The sequence below is a fragment of the Nematolebias whitei genome, chromosome 19 (assembly GCF_014905685.2).
Source record: "Nematolebias whitei isolate Nwh7 chromosome 19, NemWhi1, whole genome shotgun sequence".
Classification (NCBI taxonomy): Eukaryota; Metazoa; Chordata; class Actinopteri; order Cyprinodontiformes; family Rivulidae; genus Nematolebias; species Nematolebias whitei.
This window is the reverse complement of record NC_056516.1, coordinates 1,245,286-1,268,209: the sequence shown is the minus strand read 5'-3', so window position 1 is coordinate 1,268,209 and position 22,924 is coordinate 1,245,286. Positions and strand designations below refer to the sequence as shown.

Sequence of the window (22,924 nt, the reverse complement as noted above, 5' to 3'; positions counted from 1 at the left end):
TAAAAATCGTTATTACTGTTTCACAGTTAATAAAAATTGATTAGTTCACTACAACATCTAAAATGGTGTGGACTAAAACACTTTGATTATCAACATTTGTAAAATAGTAATGATAATAACAAAGAGAGTGTTCTTTCACTTGAATTTTCAAGAAATAAAGTCTCAGGATGGGTCAACCTGTATTTCTGGATTCAAATCAATGAAATGACAGTTTCTGTCCCATATAGTTCTTAAGGTCAAATCCTGACCTTAGGCTTAGTTCACTACACATGGAATTTTGATTTAAACTCACATCTGCCTGCATTCAACTACAGTGTGAGATATTTATTATCAGTCACAAGTTCATGACTATTGCTTTTATTGTTACTAATCAGTTCATGACTACTGTTATCAATCAGTCCATTTGTTATTAATTAGTTCATATTGAAGAGCTGTTGACCTGCTTTGTTCATCGTTACACAGTTACAATCGTAACCTCTGTTCTTTTCCATTCTGCTTTCAGCCTTCCCTTTTATTTTTCCCGTCGGAAATCTTTTCTCTCCTGGGCGCTCCTGTGCATGGAACGCGTAATTATGCAGCGCGCTCCTGTGCACAGAAGGCTGAGTGATGAAATGTTTTTTGGTATAAGCGGGTGCTTTATATTGTCTGAATGGACCCAGTGAGGCATAGACTACATCTTGCTTAGCCTTTAACCCACTAGCGATAGTCCTAAAGGGCAAAGCCTATACGAAATAGAACGTTGGTTACGTACTGTAACCCCAGATTCTATGAGTGTAGGCACAATTCTTTACGCTCTGGGCCTCACTGGTTCCTAAATGGCTGAAGAAAAAAGCTATTTGGGAGCCGATTACCCGGTCTCACCGTAATTTATACGGACTGGGGGTGAGACCCACACAGCAGGTGGGCGTGGACTAAAGTTTTCAGTGTTGCGCTGCGCGAAAGGATAAACCCACTAGCGATAGCCTTAAAGGGCTGCGCCTATACTCATAGAATCTGGGGTTACAGTACGTAACCAACGTTTTTATGCTATTAGTGCATAGTGTATTTTTAGTTAATGTTTTTCTTAGGTCATACCTTTGATCTTATTACTGTTTTTCTTTTACATTTTATTGTTGGATGTAACTGGGACCCTGTTTACACAATTTTGTTCCACCACATATACCACATGTGGTGCATATGACAAATAAAGAAACTCTGACTCTGAATCTGATTTAGTTATCTTCGTCCATTCAGATATCTGTCTTTTTATTTTACATTATTTCATTTTTTGCTGTGTCCTTTGCTTGTTTGTTCTGCTGTACAGCACTTTGGTTGGACTTGTTGCTGGTTTAAGTGCGCTATAAATAAAGTGGTATGGTATAATGGATTATGCAGTCTGTGATTGCACATTTCTAATACTGAAAATTAGTTTTACGAACAACTAGTAAGAATTTCAAACTCTTACAAGTGTGCTTCATTCTAAATGCAGTTTGTTGTCTGATTTATAACACTTAGTTGGAATATATGTGTTAATGAAATGCAGCACATATTCAACATTTCGTTTATCAAAAGCCAAAAACAATTAATTTTTAATCCTAACCAAGCATATTAATTTCTAAATCGAACCAAGTATTTTGGCTTCCTAATCCTAACTAAACTGAACTGATTTAGTTTCCCTAACCTAAGTGAAGGATTTTGATTTCCTAAACAAAATCAATTGCTTTAAATTCCTAAAGCTAATCAAATAATTTGGTGTCGCCAAAGAGAGACTGAAAGGTTAGTTATTATTGTACCTTCATGAACGGTGGGTGATCATGTAATTATATATTTCTGTGCAAGAAATGGTCTTTCTCTCTTAGAAACCTTCTCTGAAGCCAATGAATAAACTACAGTTTAACTTTCAGGACATAATCACTGGATGTATCATGTGCCTAGAACAGATGAACATTTTGGGTTCAAACTGATTCAAGATGGCCGCCACTGCTAATTAACTTTAGTAAATCTTAAAATGTCTATAACTCTGTCATTTTTACAGATATTGAGTTAAAATTTGGTGTGGTAGTAGCTGAAAGTCATCCTCAACACAGATGGTTTTCAGTTGAATTCTGTTGAAAACATATGAGGCAGTGTAGGGATGTTTAATTTACAATGTTCCCTGAACAAATCTGGTCGAAACAGTAGAAACTTTCAGTTTTACACAAATGGGTTTTTCCCATTTTGTAATTAATTCCTCGGTAAATTGACACATTTCTGTGGCAGCATCTTAACATATTGTTGAACATGTTAGGAGAACGTTGAGGGCTTTTCTAAGAACTCTTCTCTGTCTCTAATCATGAGGACTCTTCCAAACACACACAAACACACACACTCGTAAGGTGCATGTGTGTACTTAAGGGAGTGGGGTTTGCTCTTGAACGTTCCCAGCACTCATTTTTTATTTAGAGAGAGTACACTCTTCAGCAGTGTGACCTTTTAAACACACTCTTCATTGAAGCAACTTGTGTAGCTCTAAGAAGTCCCAGAATGCATCAGTGGTACAATCCCTAATGTTCTAACCTGTAAAACTACCGACCGGGCCACCGAAAGAGTCAGACGCACAGCAAATGACAACTCTGAGATGCATATGAAAACAATATGGGCTTTTTTCCCGGCAATTAGTCTTGACTGAATCGATGAATGCGTGGATTGTCTTGTTTTTCATCCAGGCTTAAAGATGATAGTGGGATTTGTAGACAAGTCATTTCAAATGAAAATGATATCAGACTCGTTGGCGGAGAACCTTGTGCAGGGGTCTTTCAGATCCGCTGCTTGTGGGAGAAACGCAGCCTGGCAGATTAAGTGGCTCAGCTGCATGTTCACCTCCATCTTTGGAGACATTTCAATGACGATACAGGCTGAGACATTGTTCAAAGGGGAGGGGTGGTGGTGTCCGTTTACCCAGGAGAGAGCCACTGTAATCCATCAGCGGTGCTGCTGCCCGTTCAGCACAGTCGGACTCGGCTGCACACTGCTAACCACTTTCTCCAGCTGTCGTTCGTCGTCTGCAGACTCACCGTCTGTCTCTGTCGAACACTAAAAGCTTCCCCAGATTTTATCCCTTATCAGACCTGCTCATCAGCCCATGACCTCACCACCAACAAAACGTTTAACATTCAACGGGACGCATCAGAAACTGTCTGGGTTTCAGTCGGCATCCAGAGAACAGAATGAAGATGCAGGTCCTGTTCAAACAGATAAGCAGCTTCCAGCATTAACAAGTGCTGCGCTGTTGTCCCTCGTCTCTGAGGGATTTGAATAGTGAATGTTTGTAGTTTTGGAGGTGAGTGTTTTTCTGGTCTGGACTGGGACAGAAAATGCATGTAAACCTAAATGTTTTTGGTGCAAGTTCAAGTGGTTAGGAGTTACACTGGAGAAGAACAGAGGTAAAATTTTTTAGGCTTGTCCGAGCCAGTTCAGAGTGACAGATCCTGGAGAGAGGAGGGAGACGTGTTATCCACCACCAGAAACAATGGAGGAGCCAAGGAGTGGCCAATGATGGCCTTGGCCCCCATATAATAACTTTCAGCCACCTCAATCTTTTGAGGAAAACTATACTTTTAAGTAATATTAAAAATAGAAAGCATAGTTTCTTCCCAGCACATATTCTGAATGCTACTGTAGCAATATGAAGGATGTGAGATGGAGGAAGAAGGGTTGACATTTTCTCCACTCCCCTCCACTACATTTATTTTATTTATTTAGCTCTCGTTAAAGTGGAGCACCAGCTGGTCAATTTACTGACCAACAACAACTTAATTAATACATTCACCCTTTAATGATCAGAATCAGTCACTGAAGTAGAATCTGTTCATTACAGGGAGTTTTATACCAGAACAAATGAATATTCATCTGAATAAAGAGACCATAGTTGTCTGAAGTTTTATTACAAAAATAATGGTAAATAGACTGTACTTATATAGCACCTTTCTATCTGATCTGTCGTAGTTTGCGGTTAGGAGCGAACCCAGAGTGCAGAACAGGGACTCAACTCGGCAGATATACAAAAATATGTTTTAATGGTAAATAAAAGTACAAAATAAACAAGCTGACGGGGCAGCAAAACTTACATGAATAAGGCACGGGGAACTCAGGCGACAAGAGAGACACGGGGAACTCGAGGGACCAGGAAGACTCTGGGAAAGACTCAGGACAAGACTCAGGAGACCCAAAGGAGAGTACCAACGAAGACGACCCGACAAAGGACAAGACAGAATAGGACTGCTTAAATACTGGGAGAAGACGAGACATGATGACAAACAGCTGGGACGAGACACAGGTGGCAACAATGGAAACTAACGAGGAAGCACGAGGGAAACAGACACAAACCGGGCCACAGAAAAGTACCATCCTTACATGATCAAGATACTCAAAGCACTTTACACTACAATCTGCGTCCTCATTTACCCATTCATACAGCCATAGGCGTCGCAACCATTATAAGTGAAGGGGACAAGTCCCCCCCACATTAAAAAAAACATTAATTTGGACCCCCCCCCCACTTTTACTATAAAACAGTAGTTCAGGCGGCGCAGTTTCTCTTTCTTCATGAACAAATCCATTCCACTTGATTAATAGAAGAATATTCAAGCCACTTAAACTCCACTCCAGGTTTTCCTGGTTACCTCCAACCCTCCACCGTCCCTCGGCAGAAAACGCGCACAGGTGAAGGAGGAGTAGGTACCTGTGTTCCTCACTCACCAGTTTAGCAGCTTAGTGTGGGCAGTTGTTGACTGGGGGATTGATCATAAACATGTATTCATGTTAGGAGGATGCTTGAGGGGGCGCTATGTCTGTAGCATCTTAGCTTAGCAGTAACTGTGATGCTGTACGACGCTGCAGGTGTAAGAGACGCTGTGTGTTCAGGTGCATTAAAGTTGAAATGTCTTTAAAACCCCACACCTTATTGTCCTCAAGCTTCATGAGAAACATCATTTAGATGAGAAGTGTTGAACACAAGTAAAAAAAAACAGTCCAGTGGTGATGATTTTTATTTCTCTATAAACACAAATAGTGCCGACCTGTCGCTGTGTATTAAAGTTAAAATGTCTTTAAAACCCACAGATGAATTTACACAAACTTGGTGAGAAACATGTTTTAAATGTGTGGAACTAAAGGAAATCTAGGTGAAATGCTGCTTTTTTGTTCACTAGTGAACACCTTTTTTTACGTGCGCAGACATGCGCGCGTGCGCGCACCTACACACATCATTGTGTCCCCCCCCACATTACGGATGCTTCTGATGCCCTTGCATACAGCACTCTACTAGATCTCTACAAAGCTAATTGAACAAATCATTCTAAAGAGACTAATCAGAGCTTTAGATCACATTCACACACCGATGGGACACATCAGAGGCAATGAGGGGTTCATTGTCTTGCCCAGGGACACTTCAGCATGTGACTGCTGGTGGATTCGAACCCCCAACTTTTGCATTGGAGAACTACTGCTCTAACTACTCAGCCACAGCAGCTAAAACAAAAAAATCAACAACAACAATAAACAAACAATAATAATGAATCAATCAAGGCATAATTATCTTATCTAAGACTAAATTGACTCTTTGAGCAGGAATTATTACAGTTTTATACACGCATGAATTTAGACAAAGTTTGACTATTTTAATAAATAGTTTACTCTGGATTTTGGTTGAAAGAATTTATTTAATCTGATCAGATAAAGTCATTTATCGTCACTGCAAGCCAGGAAATTATTTACCAAGTTGCATCAGCTTCAAATAGCATAACCAGACCAAGAGTTGCATCATGTCACCAGGTTCTGCTCCTTACCGGGTCAGTGTTGATGGTACCACTCGTCTTTCTGGGGTTCTCTGGTGGATCAGACCAGAGACACCATGAGGAGGACTCGCCTGGAACTGCCCAAGGTAGCTGATCATCACTGTGACAGCTTCAGGGCTCTGTGAGGGCAACAGCTTATGAGAAGTCCATCGCAACCTTCAGCCGAGAACGTGAGCCTTGCAGTGACAAAAGGCTTCATCTTCTGCAGTTATTTCAACTTCTAACAATTGTAATTTGAGCGACATGTTTATCTGCTCAGGAGTTGAACGAGTGGACCTAAGCACAACCTCGAGGATCGGGTCCATGTCTTCCAGTTCGGGGCCAGAGACGAACTGCTCAGTTCGGGGGTCCAAGGCGAACTGCATTTCACATAAAGAGACTTTGTGCAAAACATCAGCTCTGAGAAGATTGTTTCAACTGACTAGGGAACATTGTGGCTCCCCTCTGAAGAAAACAGCTTCCAGCTCAAAGAACTTTTTCACAGGTGTCTCTGAAGGAATAATCACTTTCTGAAAAACAGAACAGAGAAATATGTTATTCACATTGTAATATTTCACATGATTTCATTATAATGATTGAAAACAACAGTCAAAATTATTCATGTTCACACTTGTTAGTCAAATAAAACAAACTTAATTAATATTTGTTTTTCTTTCTTAGAAACAGGAAGAAATAAGATAAACATTAATCCGACTGTAGCTGACTCTGTGTCCAAGGACAGGAAATGTGTAGAAAAACATCAGGCATTATTGAAGTCAGATGTAACATTACAGAACACAATTCATGGTGAGTCTGAAAGATGAATAAGGGTCAGGGGTCCAAATTAGAGCAGTGCAGCTTCATGCTACATACACATCCTGCAAATCTTTACTCAAAGTTTGATATTAACTATTGGCATCCAGTAGCAGAGTAAGCGATGAACCATTGGATGGACTTGTGTAAAATTTTCATTATCATTGGAATAGCATCTATAACTCCCAATCCAAGATGTCCACCACAGCTAATTGATTTTTGCCAATCCTACATTGGCCATACTCGAAGCAGAACAGATTAATGTGAGAGCTCCCGATAGATTTGATCTTTTGTAATTGAGACTGCCTACTTCAACGAGATTACCTATTTAAATGAAAGTAAATAAATAAAATGCTATAACTTGGACTCCTCATCATTAGATGACCTAAGTGTCTCATTTTGGCATGAAAGGCAGCAGGTGATATGCATTCCTTCTGCGAATACTATGTCTATTTTTTGTCTTGTTTTTGTTGGTCAGGGAATCTTACTTTTTATATTTGGGTGCCAAGTGGCTCCAGGTTGCTGTAAGTCGGTTGTTTTTATTTCAATTCTAACACCCCCCCCCCCCCCCCCCCCCACTGAGTCTATTCTTAATGAGCAGCAGCAATTTTAAAGTGTTCCTGACTCAACATCAGGATTAGAGCTGTCATTTCTAACACGAGCCCCATGGGGCAGGCCGGGCCATGATAATGTGCTGGATAGGCGGGCCGAGTTGGTGTTGGGCTTTTAATTGGGTCAGGATCAGCCGTGATTCAATTATATGATAGCATGGCCTGCCATACTTTCACCAGCCACACACGGCCATTTCACCGCAAGCTGACCGGCCTTGAAAGAGGTAAAAAATTCAGTTAAGCTTCAGATGGGACTGTACTGCCAGGCAGTGATCATCACCATAATGGACGTTCATTCTGCCGCTGCACTCAGTGGACGCGCGCGGCCGATGACCCAAACAGGTGAGATCACAAAGCAGACATCTCAGTTCAGGGTCCGTGAATAAATCAGAATGCAGGCAGAAACAGGGTTTAAATGTTCTTTTATGGCCATGAAAGGACAAACTCCCCATCAGCTCTGAATCTTATGCACCTTTTAACGCGTGTGTCAGAGCTGTCCACGTGTCGCAGTGCAGAAACACGGTTTAAATGCTCTTACAAACTCCCCATCAGCTCTGAATCTTATGCACCTTTTAACTTTTAACGTGTGTGTCAGAGCTGTCTGCGTGTCGCAGTGCAGAAACACGGTTTAAATGCTCTTACAAACACCCCATCAGCTCCGAATCTTCTGCTGCTTTTATTCTGCCGCGCGTCCCCGACCGTTAATAACTAATTAAAAATGTCTGGGCTTTCTCCGGATTCGAATCTATAATTACTGTTAATTTGTCGGGTTGGGTGGGGTTCAGAAATTATGACTGCGGGCTGGGGCCAGGTCAGATCAGAGTTTTTGGGCCTGAATGCAACTCTAATCAGGATGGTAAAAACTAGAGCCCGACCGATATATTGGTAGGGTTGATATTTTAAGCCGATATAGATGTTTGGGACCTATCGATATCTGCGATAATTGTCTCATTATGCGCTGACATGAACGCTTCTACGTTTCACCCCTAAAATGCTGGAACCAGCTGTAGTTGTACAATGCATCCAGCAGAGGGCACATGAAGACTACTTTCAATTCATGGCCTTTAGTTTCACTTTCACATTCAGCACAGACAAAGACATGCTTCTCAAGTTAGCAAGCTAACGTTTAGATAATCTAGCATAGGCTATTGCCTTGTAAAACATTATCCAGAACCATAAATCTAATGTGGCAGTAAGTATATATCAGTGTTAGTAACTTTTTCTTTGTTGTCCTCAATGAAATGCATTGTTTGTCTGAAATCTTTACTTCTCTGCAAATAAAAAATAAAAATGTTGCTACAGTCAGAACTATTTAGTCCTTCACCATACATGACTGACTGTTTAAACAATGAACAGGGAAGGGCGTTTCTTTATTTATATTTATGTAACACACTTGGTAACTTTATGGTGACTAGTGGAGGATACATGTTAAGGAGGACTGAGGACAAAACGTCTCAGAAAAAAAAAAAGAAACCATCCAGATGACCTGACTTGAACATTGATTTTATACCTGGATTATTGGTGTTTTGAACCACTTTGGCATGGCTGCCTCAGAGGAGCTGATTGGGGAGAGGGTGGGTCCCGGAAGCCATCTTATCACCAACAAACTGTTTTTATTCCACTATGGGAGTGTGCTGCTGTGGGACTCAGTTTGTTGGCGGCTCCTCAGATTGAAGAAGTCCTTTGGATGAAGGATGAAACATCTCACAAAAAAAAAAAGAAACCGTCCAGATGACCTGACTAAACTTTGTTGGATTTTTACCTGGATTATTGAGCATGAACTTTGGTGTTTAAGGAGGACTGTTTTTTTGGCCAGTGCACCACTTGTAAACCTAGTGTGGGACTAATTAAAGTTTGGATCTGATTAACTTAGCGTCATGTTTGCTAACAGCTGCTCTAAATAAACATGCCCCGCTCCACTCAATGTTTACTTTGGTTATTGGGGGTGAACAAAGCAAAAAAAAAAAAAAAGTGCAGCAATTATATTGGTATAGGCAATAGCCAAAATTTCCATATCGGTCAGACTCTTGTAAAAAAAGACATATTGGCACATTTAATCACAAATGTTCATGAAATATAAGTAATTAGCAAATTTTACAATTTAAAATAAAAAAACCTGTTGTATTGTGTGGACTGAATACATGTGTGTGAATGAGAAGGAGGCCGGTGGAACAGTGAGGCTACAAGGAGCAGAGGTCACAAAGGTGCAGGACTTCAAGGACTTAGGGTTCACTGTCCAGGAAAAACAAACTACACTTGTCAGTTTGTGGTCTGTTTATTCCATACACTGCACAGTGGAGCAAAAGAACAGACAAAGCTGAGCATGAGCAAATGGAGATGATATGCACGAGTGCCCAGGTGCACATCAGTCACTTGAGCATATGTGAGATGAGTGCACATAGTATTCATTTCAACACTTGCTCTCAACGAGATTGGATGCTTCTCCCCTCCTTCTCTGCTTTGCTTTGCTGCTCTGTCTGTCTGTGAAATTGCTGTGAGACTCTCTTGCATTTCTTCCGAACAATAATTATGGACTGTTTTGACCAGTCAGTCCCTCAACTCAATTTACAACATTTCTTCAAAGAGAAGACAGGCTTTAGGCGAGCCGATTTGCCCTGTTGGCACACACACAGCTGGATATCTCATCGACTTGGAAGACTTGATGATGTGTCTATCTCTGCTGCCATCTGTGGATTTTAAGGACGCATATTTAATTGGATTTTCAATAACTGGTTCCTGCTATTTTGGATTCGGCTGGCTGGTTTATCTACAATCAAGGACGTCATCGGCAGGAAATTTGGACCCGATCACGCTGCTTGCCTTTTTGATGGCTTGGTTCGTGTCTCGTGTACCCGGACTCAAATGCTTTGGGCTGAATGGATTAGATCTTGGGGATTTTACTCAGTCACGTTCCATCGGTGTGGCCATGTTATTTTGGACATTTCGGAACCGAGTTGACCAACACAGACTAAAGGTAGATGTCATTAAGTCCTGCCTGTCCCCAAAACAACCGTGTGTTTATCTAAATTTTGGTTCCCTTGGCTGGTCTTGAAGGCCATCTTATCTGAATTCGCCTGGAGAAAATGTGATCTGATGCTCACCACCCCCTCTCCGAGGAATTTCCAACTGATAACCAGATGAACCAGCTGAATAAACTTTGTGTCATCATTTCAGGACTCTTGGATTCTCATAGATGTTATCCTTGGCAATTCCTCGACATGCCTCGAGAATGTTTATGGATCTCACCGGAGGACATTGACTGATTACAGTGACCTCGAGAGCATCTATAAGCGCTATTGACCACTCTTCGATTGCAGAATGTCTACGTAAATATGTGCTTGTTTGTGCGAGGTGTTTTTTTTATTAGAGGGTTTTTTTCTCAGGCAAGAAAAAAAAGTCTGATAGGAATTTTTTTCGCCTCCAACTCCTACATGTGTCCAGTTAACCACTGTTTTTGTCTGTCCAAACAGGTCTCACTTGTCAATGAGTCTTCGAGGCTCAATGTGATTTATCTGTTTAAATAAAGGTTGAATGAATGAAAAAAGTATTGTCTGCTCAGATTATTATTTTGTGTTTACGGTTTGTGAGAGTCGCACTGTGCACAAATGTCAGTGTCAACGTGCGCTCAACTATGAGGCACAAACAGAGCTCCGTTCATTGGCTCGGTTATTCTGGTTTTTAAGGCACAAAGTGATGTCACGCTGTTACATGAAGATTTCTGAAATGCTTTTACATTTTAGGTCTACCAAAAACATATGAAAGTAGTTTTTTAATCTCAGTTTTTCCTCACAATAAAAAAACTTGATTGAAGTGGATAAGAGTTGCAGCAGCACAAAATCTCTAGTTTGAGAAGTCTTCATGCTCTAAAATGTTTATTAAATCTCTATAAAGATGTGGTCCTTTGCAGTGTGTGTGTGTGTGTGTTAAACTATGAATCGGCATGCTAATGAGAAAATGTTCTTCCTGTTTTACTCTGCAGTGTTATTAAAGCCAACCGTCTGCACAGGATCGCAGCAGAAGTACAGATGTTAGTAGAAGTTACATCAGAAATACACAAACTAAAACTATGGTTCCATAACAGCAAACTATCATTAAATTTAAGTCAAAGAAACTTAGTTTTTTGGGGTTTGGTTGTAAGAAATTATAAAATAACATTCATATAGATGGAATTTTTTGGGGGAGTGGTGGTGAAGAGGTTAGAGAAGGTGAGCCTGTGATCGCAAGATCACTGGTTCAACTCCCTGGACCGACAACATCAAAACTTAGGTGGAAAAGGTGAAACACCCACACCTGCCTCCACCCTCATTTGCCCCACTCTGAGCCCTTGAGCAAGGCCCTTAACCCTACCATGTTCTCCCCCGGGCACCCTAGATAGCAGCTCTCTGCTCCACACAGAGGGCTGTGGTAGCTCGGTGGTCTGAGGTTGCGTCAGGAAGGGCATCCGGTGTAAAAATAATTGCCAAGTTTTCGTGCGAGTTACAGTAGTTCGCTGTGGTGGCAGGCAAGGTGGGGGCTACCTGTTGGAGCTGGGCAGGATGACATCACTGTCACTGAGTGAAGCGCAGCTGTAGCGCAGAGCTGTGACAGACGTGATAGAGGGGTGATCCAAAGGCAAAGTCCAAGCATAAAGGTGGGGGTCATACACAGTAGGTCAGAGATCCAAACATAAATCCTTAGATTGATCCATGAGTTCTAGTCGCAACGCCAGGAGAAGTCGGTAACGAGGTCAGAATGGCAATGCAAGAGCAAGCAAGGAGCGGGCAGGTCCGGGTTTCCAGAACATAGGCGAGAGATCAAGACGTGAATATCAGATAGAGTTGTGACATGAAGGATGGACATCTACTTCCAAATAGGGTTTGCTAATCTGGCAGGTTGGCCAGGTAAGAGAAGTCCTTAAATAAGGGCCAAAACAGGTGCAGAGAATCAGGCTGATGAGCTAAAGTGCAGAGTGGGCATGGCCAGTTGTGGAGAAAGTACTCAAACACTGTATTTAAGGAAAAGTACAAATAAACAGACACAAATGTACTCTAGTAAAAGTAGAAGTACCACATTAACATATTTACTTAAGTAAAAGTAAATAAGTACTTGCTTTTAAAAATACTTAAAGTATTAAAAGTAAAAATACTGTACTTGCTGAATGTATTACCGAAAGCAGGAGTGCCCACACTATTTTAGCATGCGAGCTACTTTTAAAATGACCAAGTCCAAGTGATCTGCCTACTATAAAATTACAAAACATATACTTATTTATAAACATATTAAATATACTTTGTATGTTTTATGTTCTTGTTTTTAGTATTTTACCATGTTTTTATATGGCACCTTGATTTATTCTTTTATAACTTTTTTTAAAATTGCATTTTACTGTAGTTTATTGTTGTCTGTACTTTATATGTTGTCTGTCTAAAACAGGTCTTTCTTGTAAATGAGTCCTTGTGGCTCAGTGAGACTAACATGTATAAATAAAGGTTGACTGAATGAATAAGTCCCAGCTCGCTGTGGACTCAACATAAATGACAAACCGTTGGTTGCGTACTGTAACCCCAGATTCTATAAGTATAGGCGCAGCCCTTTAAGGCTATTGCTAGTGGGTTTATCCCTTTGCGTGCAGAGCAGCACTGAAAGCTTTAGTCCGCGCCCACCGGCTGTGTGGGCCCCAACCCCGGTCCGTATAAATTACGGTGAGACCGGGCAATCGGCTCCCAAATAGCTTTTTTTCTTCAGCCATTTAGGAACTAGTGAGGGCCAGAACTTAAAGGGCTGCGCCTATACTCATAGAATCTGGGATTACAGTATGTAACCAACGTTCTATTTCGTATAGGCTTCGTCCTTTAAGGCTATTGCTAATGGGTTAAAGGCGAAGCAGGATGTAGTCTATGCTTCACTGGATCCATTCAAACACAAACAATGAAGCACCTGCTTGTACAAAAAACATTTCATCACTCAGCCTTCCTTCGCTCCAAGCACAGGAGCGTCCCTGAGAAAAGAATCTCTGATGGGGAAAAGAAGGCTGAAAAAGCAGACCTGCTTCTGTGAATAGGAACAACAGAGGTTACAAATTGTAACAGTGTAACAATGAGCAGAGCAGGCCAACAGCTCTTCGTGATAAACTGATTAATAACAATAAAAACAGCAGTCGTGAACGTGCGACTGATAATAAATGTCTCACACTGCGGCTGCATGCAGGCAGGTATGAGCTTAAAATGAAGCTTCATGAAACAAATAAAAATCATTCTGTCAGAACCCTGAAAACAGAATGAGTCATGGAAAAGGTAGAAACATCACGTAGGTAAAAATGAATAAATGAACACGGCGATGACCAAGCAGTTGCCGTACAAATATCCTCCACTGTCATCCCTCCATGCTAAGCCGTGGAGGATGAAAACTCTCTGGTGGAATGTGCTCTGAGATTCTCCGGAGTGTCCAAACCTGATAATCTGTAAGCTTCAAAAATAGCCTCACACAGCCAGTGAGAGGCGCTGAGTGGATAAAGGGCATCCTGTAGAGCTGTCCCTGTAATGCACAAACAGACGCTGAGAGCAACGCAGTGTGGCCGTGCGTGTTACGGAGCACAAAAGTGCGCGCACGGGGCAGAGAAGGTGAGATGTTGCTTCCTCCTCCGAATTATGAGGAGGGTAAAACCCATCCAAGGTTATCACTCTTGATTTCAATGAGCTTGTGATGCTTTTAGGGATGAAACCTGCGTTAGGGTGCAGTACGGCTGAGCTGCCGTCAGCTTGAATTCTGAGACATGAGGGAGCAACAGAGAGAGCAGATAAATCACTCACTATCTTTGCTGACGTCAGAGCTAAAAGCAGGTTGTTTTAAATGACTGAAATTTAAGTGTAACCTGATCTAAAGGCTCAAAAGGAGCTTTGATCAGAGCGTGCAGGACCATCGTTAGATCCCACTGTGGAGCTAGCGAACATGACACAGGTCTGTGTCTCTATACACATTTCAGAAAACGCTTCATCAGCGGGTGGTTAAAAACTGTTCTGTCACCGAAGCCCTCGTGACAAGAAGAAATAGCTGTAGCATGTTTTAATTGTGCTGAATGCTAAATTTCTGTCCATGAGTTGCTGTAGAAATGACAGCACGCCACCTAGTGGACATGAGATGGCCTCTACACCTTTCTCTGTGCACTAGCACTGCAAAGCTGCCCACTTTGATGTGTACAGCACTGTGGTGGAAGCGGCTCGTGCGCCTTGGATCGTGCGCACGACATCCTGTGGGAGGTCCATCTTTTCTAAGCGAATCCGTTCAGCAGCCAGACCCAGAGGTGCTGGCCTATTTTCGGGTAACTCCTGATCGCTTCTCCCGCCTGGAAGAGAGCGTCCTCCCTCCACGGCAGTTTCCACGGCCGACCTGATATCCAACGTTGCAAATTCGGGAAACACAGGGTGCTTATGCGCTCGGGAGCTATGAGGATGACTGACAGTTTTTCCTCCCGGACCCGGTTCAGAATCCGTGATATTAGAGGGACTGGAGGAACGCGTAAAGGAGCATTTTTGGCCACGGATTGTGAGCGAAGGCGTCCACTCCTAACTGTGGGTCGTCCCGTGTGCTCAGTGAAAACTATAAATGACACTTGGCGTTCTCCCGTGTGGTGAACAGATCCACTGCTACCCGGCCGAACCTGCTCCAAATCAGAGAGATCAGCTCAGGATAGAGGCTCCAGTCCCCGTGGCGGAGACTGCCCCTCGACATGATGTCCGCTCCCCTGTTCAGGACGCCGGGAATGTACACTGCTCTTATGGAGAGCAGGTTTTTGTGTGCCCAACACAGCAGCTGTCTCGTTATGTATAACAGTTGGGCTGAGCGCACGCTTTCCTGCCGGTTTATGTACGCTACCATCACTTTGTTGTCTGTGTGAATCAGAACATGCTGATTACGCAGCAGGAGAACAAAATGCTGAATCACATTCCAAACCGTGAGACATTCTAGCACATTTATGTGAAGCGATATGTGGTCTGGCTTCTGTGCTCCCACTGCTTGGGATAGACACGTCCCTCCCCAGCCTGACAGGGACGGGTCTGTTAAAACTGAGACGTGTGACGTAGGCCTGCTGATAGGCACTCCCTCTGACAGAATGAGGGGCTTCCCCCAGTGATTCAGATCGGTTCTCATGGAGGGGGGCACATAGATCATCTTCCTCTTCTGACGCACTGGATCTATGCGCAGACGGGCGAACCAAGGGGGACCCAAGGGGGGCTCCAACAGAAAGGGCTGCATAAGCACCTCTGTGCTGAGCCCAAGCTGCAGTCTCACGTTAGAGCTGTTGTGAGCCGACACACACTGAGAGGAAGCGTGAGCACTTTTTTTGAATGAGACGCCATTTGGGTGGAGGCTGCAGCTGTCGTGGAGAAACACGTTTACTCCCGCGGCGGTCAGAAACATCAGAAAATGAAACGGGCTCTGGCTGAGAGTGAGAGATTTTACCGGACTCGGTCTGCTGAAAAACATCATTTTTAGCTGACGTGGCAGATAAGTGTTTTGTGCGATTTATTGAGCTGCGGTGCCTTTTAAAACGCTGTTTAGAGGTTACCGGCTCGTTCTGTCTGGGGAATGTGTGAAGAGAGGCAGCTGTGAGATCATTCGATTTGACAGTCAGGCTAGAATCAGACAGAACTTTACTCTCCGAATGATGTTTTTGTTTTATTGTAAAACTTAAATCATCATTAGAAACACAGACATTTCCCCCAAGGAGTCGTTTCTTGTGCTGCCTCCTCCGTGGACCCTGTAGCTGATTGGTCCAGGGCGGAGCTTGCTGACGGCCTCTGGGGAAACGCTGGGTCGCTGATTGGCGCGCCGGGAAGGGCTGTTTGCTGCTGCAGCTGTGGAGCGCCTCTGTTGCTGTTGCTGGTCCAGCAGCCGGAGGGATGAGAGGAGGGCTGAGATTTTACCAAATGACGTATCATCTTTGACACCTCCTTGGACATCTGGGACTTCTCCAGCATGGCCTTGAAGTTGGCCCTGAACAGTGCATCTGGAATGATGGGGCCCTCCAGCAGGTTTCTCTACAGCCTCTCCGGCATGGATGGAGAGAGGCAGAGCCAGGTGGACCTCTGGATCATGGTCATCCAGGCGGCGATGCGAGACAGGCAGACCGCAGAGGTGGTGCACATGTTTAAAATGACATCAGCAACCTTACAAAGAGAGCTCTTTGTCTCCTCCAGCAGGTCTGTGTCCTCCAGTCTCTTTGAGATGCTGTAGGCCAGCAGGGCGACATTGTTGTTTGCCGCGGCTGCCTGGAATGAGCACTGGTGAGCTCAATTGGAGAGTTTAGTCCCCGTCTGGTCATGTTTCCCTGGAGGGGCAGGTCGTTGGTCCATCCTGGAAGCTTTTGCCCAAGCGCCTCCACCAGGCTTGGCTCCAGGGGGGAAACCGAGGGAAAGCTCCGCTCAGTAAAGCCCTTCACTCTGGTGATGGAAGCGAAGGTGGAGACGGGCGCCTTCAGCTTGCCGGGCCCGGCTGTAGCCTCGTTCCAGTAGGATGTCACTGCTGGAAAACGAGGCCAGATGGGGTCAAGGCGGCGAGCCATTGTGGAGCCAAACCTTCCCGCCAGATCATCTGATCGGGGCGGGGGGGAGGAGAGGGACGGAAAGTCCCTATGTGTCAGGTGCCTCCTGGATTATGCCGGGCAGCTCCGAGGGCACGACGACTGGGAGCTGTGCGTTCGCCGATGCGGGAAGACCCAGGGGAAATAAGCAACCACTCGGCCCCCCCTCTTCCGACACTACGCTCTCCAGGAGGGAGGGAGCAGTGGGGCTGCTGCTAGCATCGCCTTTTTTGGAGGAATCATTTGATTCGCTGCGTCACTCTGCATCAAAAAAGGCAATGGCGTCGTCCAGCGAGTAGTTCCCTGCCACGGAAAAACACTCCTCAGTGTTAGCCTTGAACAAAGTTGCTCATCTCTGCTTCTCCTCGGGAGGGAGGAGGTCACAGGGACGGCAGGAGGAGGCGAGGTCGGCGTGGCAGGGACCCAGTCATCCTTCGCAGATGTTGTGACGGTTAAAACTAATGATGTAGCCAGTCTGGCAGGACGGGCACAGGCGGATGGTGTTTGTGCTTGACATCTTCTTCTTCTTGTTATGCAGTGCTGGTTGGCTGAAGAAAAATTGGAGCAGATTGCCCAGTCTGACCGTAATTTATACAGACCGGGGGTGGGGTCCACACAGCCGGTGGATGCGGACTAAAGTTTTCAGTGCTGCGCGCGAAGGGATAAACCCACTAGTGATAGCCTTAAAGGGCGAAGCCTATACGAAATAGAACCCAAATGTTTGTTTAAAAAAAAAGTGACAATTTATTTTTACTGTCCACGTACAAAATAATAAACAAAACCCAGCAATGTCTTCTGTTTTTCACACAAAGGAACAGAAAACAACAAGAATAACTTCATGTTTGAAAAATAACCTGAGAACTTGAGAACAAAAGTGAAAATTCAGCCCTGACAGCAGCTGCTTTTAACTGTAACTGTATTTCTTGATACTGGAGCTCTTTGATGAAGATAATATTTCTGGCTTGTTTTTATCGTCTTTGAACAATGAGTCAGCTGCTTCAACCAATAACATCTCTCCATCTTGAAAAGACTTCTTGTGCTTAACAATTATTAAAGTGACTCACCCGGAATGATGCTTCGCTGCTGATCAGCTGTAAGAAAAATGATCGCAGTCTGGATAACTGGAATTTAGTTCCTTCATCGTTTTCTTTCTCAGGTCACTTTTCAGAAGGAAGTCAGTGACGTAGTATTTATGATAGTCCAAATATGCTGCTCCGGTGAAACGTACTTCAAATATGACATTGTGGGGGGGAAAAAAAAAGAAGTCCTCCCCCATTCCGTATGGAAATGGTAGATTTTTTTTTTTACTTGGTCCAGCTCCCCAACTCATTTTATACATTTTCTTGAGTTTAGATATAAACAGGAGGCTATTACGAGTCAACTCGTTTGTTTTTAACGCGGTTGAATGCGCATGCGTGGTGACCTATGTGTCAGAAAAGGTCTGTCTCAGATTGGATAACCTGTGTGTCAATCAAGTGGCAATTTGCTTAATGAAAATGGATTGATCAGCTGACATCTATTTAGATTTTCTTTTTTAAAGTAAATTTTAAAAAAGGTCTAACATCTATTTTGCCCTGCCATCTTCTGATTCGCGATCTACCGGTAGATTGCGATCACGGTATTGGGCACCCCTGACCTAATGCAATGGTCTACAATATCATTTAGTGTGCTTACCGTATGTATCTGTAATATATTAATACTGGTAAGCCATTTTAATGAACAAAGCTGCAGATAATGCATTTTTTTATTGTGTTTACTCTGTGACACACTTGGGCTTGTGATTCTGTGCGTCAGAATTTCAGGGATGACATGCAGAGTTAAATATCATTAAGCAAAATAAGAAAGAGGAATGATTATATCCTGATACATGCTCAATAATCCAGGTAGAAAAATCCAAAAAAGTTCAATCTGGTCCTCTGGACATGATCACAGCCACAGAATCATCCGTCCGCAACAACAAAATGAAAGAGGGTGAAGCAGAACAGCTCAGAATCAAAGTTTCATCCTGCCTCAGCAATGCCAAACCACCACCTTCCAACATCAGTTGAGAGGAGAGGGATGCACTCACCACTCTTAGCAAGGACAAAAACATCATCATTCTCCCAGCAGACAAAGGAAGGTGCACAGTGATTTTGAACCAGAAAGACTATCATGATAAAGTTATGACACTCCTTAGTGACGTAACTACTTATGAACCGAAAAGAGATCCAGGAAGTGGTTACAAGAAGAAGTTAATAGATTGCCTGAAAAATTTGGAGCAGGACAAGGCTATTGACCGTATTCTGTACCACAGGGGAGGCCACACCTAGTCTGTATGGTTTACCTAAAATCCACAAACAAGGTGTACCTTTAAGACCTATTGTTAGCATGATTAACTCCGTCACTTACCATATTTCCTAATATCTGGCGTCTGTACTCATCCCTTTAGTTGGCAGCTCAGAACACCACATACAGAACACCATGGACTTTGTGGATAAGGTGAGGGATGTCATCATGGAGACTGATGAAACAATGGTCTCTTTTGATGTCACATCACTCTTTACATGCATTCCTGTTGTTGATGCAGTAGATGTGGTCAGTTTAAGATTAAAATCAGACACCACTCTGAGCAGCAGGACCACGCTTTCCACAGAAAAACTGTCAACTCTTGAAACTGTGCCTGCAGTCAACCTACTTCACATATGGGGAGCAATATTATAGGCAGAAACATGGGTGTGCTATGGGGTCTCCAGTTTCTCCTATTGTTGCCAACCTGTACATGGAGGAGGTAGAAAAAAGAGCCTTGATGTCCTTTTCAGGGACACCACCAAGTCATTGGTTCAGGTATGTTGGCGACACCTGGGTTAAAATTAAATCTCAGGAAGTCCAACATTTTACTGACCACATCAACTCTGTGGATAAATACATCAAGTTCACATGAGAAGATGTAAAAAATGACAAGTTGGCTTTCTTGGACTGTGAGGTCTCAGTCTCTGATAGAGGACATTTGCAAACCGAGGTGTACCGCAAACCCACCCACACAGACCAGTATTTGCAGTTTGACTCTCATCACCCTTTGGAGCACAAGTTAGGAGTCATCAGGACTCTGTATCACAGAGCAAACAGAGTCCCCACTAACTCAGGAGCCAGGCAGAAGGAGAAATCTTACACAAGACAGGCTCTAGAGCAATGTGGATATCCTAACTGGGCCTTCCTGAAAGCAGAGAAGAAACCCAAACAGGACTCCAGTCAGCCATCAGGTGAAAAGGAGCAACCCAGACCCAGACCAGTGGTCATTCCGTATGTTGAGGGAGTATCAGAGAAACTGAGACGTTTATTTTCTAAACATAACGTCCCAGTGGCTTTTAAAGCCCAAAATACATTACGGCAAAGACTGGTTCATCCCAAAGATCCAGTCCCCCGGCACAAACAGAGTAATATTGTGTATGCTGTTCAGTGTCAGGAGGGTGATCAGTCTTACATCAGGGAAACTAAACAGCCACTGGCCAAAAGGATGGCCCAGCACAGAAGATCAACATCATCAGGCCAGGACTCTGCGGTCTACACTCATCTCCAGGTCAGCGGCCACTCTTTCAGGGATGAAAATGTTCACATCCTGGACAGAGAGGAACGATGGTTTGAGAGAGGAGTAAAGGAGGCTATCTTTGTGACAAGAAATCGTCCATCATTAAACAGGGGTGGAGGCCTTCGTGTTCAACTGTCCCCCTCTTACAATGCTGTGATTGCTAATATCATTTAACCCTCTGTGAATAGTAAACAGCCATCAGTGTGCTAATGATCCATTGTTAGGCTGATGGTCCTTTTTGACCATGTGAGCAGCTGGTTTTGGTTGTCAGCAGCAAACTGGTTGATCCACTCTGAGAAGGTGCTATTTAAGAGACTGAGCTGAATACAGCACCTCAGACTGAGGAAGTCTCTCGGATGAGAGACAAAACGTTTCTATATATTTTTTGCTTTTTTTTTTTTTTTTTTTTTTTTTTTTTATGTCCAGGGGACCAGATTTAATTTTTTTGGAGGAATGATTATACCTTTGAAAGTTTTTATTTAACACAAAGCAAAACCAATGTGTCGTTTTAACTGCAGTAAACACATTTAAGTAAAAGTTGTCTTCCTGAAAAAAGGAGCATTAGACCTAACAAAGGAACAGACACTGATCATTTCAACTCCATAATCAACTAGTTAAATACTGTCTATTCAACCTTCCATCCATCCATTATCTTTACCTGCTTATTCCATTTTGGGTCACGGGGGTCGTTGGTGCCCATGTCCAGCAATCACTGTGCAAGGGGCGGGGTACACCCTGGACGGGTCGCAAGTCCATCACATGGCCACATAGAGACAAACGAGACAAACAACCATTCACACTCTCACTCACACCTAGGGACAATTTAGAGTTACCAATCAGCCTAACATGCATGTTTTTGGTCTGTGTTAGGAAACCGGAGCACACGGAGAAAACCCACGCATGCACGGAAATAACATGCAAACTCCACCCAGAAAGGCCCCTGGACCGGGGTTTGAACCAAGGACCTGCTCGCTGAGAGGCAGCAGCTCTACCAGTTGCGCCACCGTGCTGCCCCTATTCAACCTTATTCAACCTTATAATGGGTCAATAGTGAACAATATTTTAACTTCCTGACACCATTTTCAAAACTTGGACCCGACTGTCGAGCCATTTGGAGACACCTCTTGTCTCCTAACATCATGAACTGACACATTTTAATATTGCAGCAAGAATTTCTTGTTCAAGGTAAGAAGAAGTTGGTTTTCAAAGTTTTTTGAGTCCAGTCTGGATCTTTTGGGAGATAAAATCTGTCCTGCTGTACTGAATCATCTTTCAATAATCTTTCAATAAGGCTAAAGGTGGTGCGTATCTTGTGGTTGACTCTCCACGGTGGAATCAAGTTTGGGTGTGTTAGCAGTGCTGCGGTTGCACCAGCTCAATGACGTATCTAGTAGAATATACGTCAGTGGTCCAACTCTTCTTGAAGGCGGGTCTAACGTTACCTGCCCACTTTACAGTGATTCAGTGGAGCAACTCCCCTCTCACCATTGGTTACTTTCAAACTAACGAGCAAATCAAAACAACACAACGTGAATGTAACTTGTAACACAACACATTATAGAACTGCAGTGTAGTGGAAAGTACAGATACTTAATATAAAATGTAGTGGAGTAAAAGTCTAAAGTACCCACATTTAACTCTACTTAAGTAAAGTACAGATACATAAAAATGTACTTAAGTAAAGTACAGACACATAAAAATGTACTTAAGTACAGTAACAAAGTACTTGTACTTAGTTACATCCCACCACTGAGTGTTGCAAAGTGACAGAGGCAGAAAACATGACAAGGCTGTTATTTTTTTATGCTATATTTGTCTAAAATTCATTTAATTGCAGCTGTATAAGAGTATAATAATATGAGTATGCTAACATGAAGTAATTTAAAATTGTTCCACTTTTTTGATAAAACACTTTCTGAAAGTTAATTCTTCATATTTGCAATTAAAAAAAAGGTTAAGGTGAACAACAAATGACGCTCTTAACTTCTGCAGAGCCTCATTAACGTGACTATAATTTTACTCTTGAATTAATGATTCATGGCCTAATGTTTAGCGTTTTAATTTGCTGCTGCAGTCATTCTGCATCCCTCCATCTCTTTGGTTTTCCAACACAATAATAGCTCGACACCTGGGCTCTTCTTGCTAAAATTAGCACCTGAGCCGTGTTAATGTCAAACCTCTGCGCAGGAAAGTGAACGTGAACGGAACTCATTATGTGCATGTCTAGAAAGACGAGATCTGCGCAGCTCAGGTTCTGTTTCACTCAACTATATCACTGACTGTAACTCTATAAGTCGTCATGGGACACTGAGGAGGACTTTCCACTGTGCTCCAAAGTGGGATTGGGAACAGAGGTTTGAATACTTCAGGAGGCATCTTAACACGTCCTAACAACTGATTCTAAACTCCACATAAATTCTTCTAAATATAAAATATCTCAGGCAAGTCCACCTATTATTAGAAAGTATTACAGCCACAGTTGCTGCATTAATATTTGATAATCCTGAACTATTTTAATCTCCCTTTGTAATTAAACTTTTGACAGACACATAATGAAGGTTGAGCCAAAGAAATGTGGAAAATG

General features: G+C 43.0%; 1 protein-coding gene across 1 annotated transcript in view; it reads left to right on the top strand.

Annotated features, from left to right (window-relative positions):
• Positions 1–22,924, top strand: part of khdrbs3 (KH domain containing, RNA binding, signal transduction associated 3) — a 376,174-nt gene that overhangs the window by 60,627 nt on the left and 292,623 nt on the right. The window lies entirely within an intron of this gene.